This window comes from Lissotriton helveticus, chromosome 4_1, assembly GCF_964261635.1.
Source record: "Lissotriton helveticus chromosome 4_1, aLisHel1.1, whole genome shotgun sequence".
Taxonomy (NCBI): Eukaryota; Metazoa; Chordata; class Amphibia; order Caudata; family Salamandridae; genus Lissotriton; species Lissotriton helveticus.
In genome coordinates this window covers 1,406,298,852-1,406,301,635 of record NC_136063.1, presented here as the reverse complement: position 1 = coordinate 1,406,301,635, position 2,784 = coordinate 1,406,298,852, and positions in this window count along the sequence as shown.

Below are 2,784 nucleotides of genomic sequence, written 5' to 3'. Positions count from 1 at the left end.
CAAAAACGGCCCTGTAACAAAATCGGCCCCCAGGGGCTCAAAACCGGCCCCCACCCTAGCGGCGCACCGGGGGATTGCCCGGTGCCCGCTATGGCCAGTCCGGGCCTGGCCACTGCAATTGCCCAACTATGCAGTATGCTTTAAAATCGAGCGCTCCCATCCCGCCTGCAGCATTGGGGAGCTGCATCTTGGCTAATGCCATTCTATGTCTGCTCGAACCCCAAAGCAAGGAGGTCAAAAGGGTGTCTAGAGTTTTAAAAAAACATGCTGGGAGGATAACCGGAAGGTTTACAAATTGATAAAGGAGCCGGGGCAGCATGACCATTTTGGACACTGCAAGGCGGCCCGCTACTGTGAGCAGTAGAGTATTCCAAAAGGAGACCTTTGATCGAAGGGAATTGATGGTCCGCACTATGTTGCCGGCTATTGTGTCAGCAGGGATTCGGTATATATAGATTCCTAAATATTTAAAGGTTACGAGTTCTACTCAAAACTGCAACTGACCAAAAATAAAAAATGGCTCAGCATACGTATTATTGAAAGAATATGCTATTGACTTAGAGGCATTGAGATGTAACCCCGATAGCTTCCTGAACTGTGAAAACACGTCTGCTATTGCCTGCATGCTTTTATTCAAGTCCTGGAAATACAATAACATGTCATCTGCGTAGAGTGACACAGATGAACTGTACCATGTATGGGAACACCATAGGGGACCATAACTTGCGGTAGATATTGAGCTAGAGGTTCGAGCACCAGGACAAACAATAAAGGCGACAGGGGGCAGCCCTGTCGCGTGCCTCAATAAATAAAATACGCTGGCGATATGATTGAACCCGTTTTTGTGCAGGTTGTATAGAGTAATTTTATCCAGTTACAGTATGCCAGAGGTAGTCCGAACTTGGTCAGGACAGCTAACATATAAGACCAACTCAGTGTATCTAAGGCTTGGCGTATATCCAGGGATAGACAGCCAGCACGCAGGAACTGTGCTGAGTTCGCATGTAGTATGGTGTGATATCGTCGAATATTCAAAGAGGTGCTACGTTTGGGAACAAACCCACACTGATCTACATGTATGAGTTGAGGGAGCAAGAGAAGAAGCCTAGACGCCAGAAGTTTACTGAGTATTTTACACTCTGTGTTAAGGATGGAGAGGGGTCTGTAGGATGTCAGCTCGTGTCGAGAGGATCTTGGTCAGGCTTCAGCAAAGAAGTGACTAATGCTTCTCTAGTTGTGGGGGGGCAGTGTACCCTCAGCAGTTTAGGCACCAGCGCTGTCGCAAGGGTAGAGTAAAATTTAATAGGGAGCCCGTCAGAGCCTGGTGTTTTATTACAAGTGAACGCCTTAATCGCCATATTAATTTCTACCGCTGTAATCGGCGCTTCCAGGTTTTGGATGACGGAATCAGAAATAACTGTGAGGTCTACCTCCGCAAGGAAGCGAGTAGTAGCGTCTATCATGTCTAGATGAGGAGCAGCATATAGAGTGGTATAGTAGGTTTGGAATGCGGAATTTATCTCAGCCTGTGTGGTGACCTGCGTTTGCTGAACATTATTAATTGCCAATATAGGAGTGAGGGTTGATGGAGGCGCAATGAGCCTCGCCAATAAAGCACCGGAACGGTCTGCCTCAGAGTGTGTGCGAAGTGTGTATGCGTTAAAGTCAATCAATCTTAAACGTTCCAGCAATTCTACATATTTGACCCTAGCTAATTGTAAGCGTTCCACCCCATCCCCGTCCATTTGGGACTCCACTTCCTGTGCTTGCAGTTTGCCCTCCAGCTCTGTGAGGTCTCTAATCTCTTCCCTTCTAAATCCCACCAAGGAGCTCAAGGAGACTCCCCGAATTGACACCTTCCATGCCTCCCATTCCAGGGATCGGGTCGGGCTGTACCTTCATTAATTGTAAAATATGTAGTCATGGCAGTGGCTAATGTGGCCCTATACACCTGGTCTTCCAATTGTATGGGTTGCATACACCAGGTCAGGATAGGCGTGGGAAAGCGTCCCCACTTGAGGTTCAGTTCAATGGGATTGTGGTATGAGATTGTCTTGCCTAAGTAAGTACAGTGCGAAATGGTCAATGAGAGCTCGGGTGAGCACAGGAAATAGTCCAGGCGGGTATGCAACATGTGGGGGTGAGAATAGAAGGAATATTCCCGCATGCTTACATGCTGGGACCTCCAAAAATCTATTAAATTCCATCCTTGTGCCCAGCGCGACAGTGCCGCAGCCTTGGAGCGTGCTGTGGTGTTTAGCAAAGGAGGGTGAGAGGGGTCTAGGATTACATCAAACACTGCATACAGGTCCCCCCTAGTAACCATGGATAACAGTACCAGTCTGAGAGGGCTAGTGAGACCCGGGACAGAAAGGCATCTTGGTCTGCAATTGGCGCATATAGGGACCCCAACACCACTTGCATACCATCTAAGGTCCCCCGTAAGAACACGTAATGCCCTTGTTCATCTATCCTACTCTCACTAAGGGAGAAGGGAATTCCCGCCCGTATCCATATTGCAGTCCCTCTAGAAAAGACAGGATACGCTGTGGCATAAATTTGACCCCTCTAGCGGCACTGCAGTTTCGTGGTTTCAGTGGGTATTAGGTGTGTCTCTTGCAAATACACTATTTTGGTCTTACGGCGGTGTAACTGTGCTGCTAAATGATTGCGCTTAGAAATCACTCCCATTCCCCTAATATTCCAGGATATGATAGTGTAAGATTTGGGAGTTTTCATCATCAAGGTACCCTGGCGGAACCGACCCACTCCCCCCATCCCAAC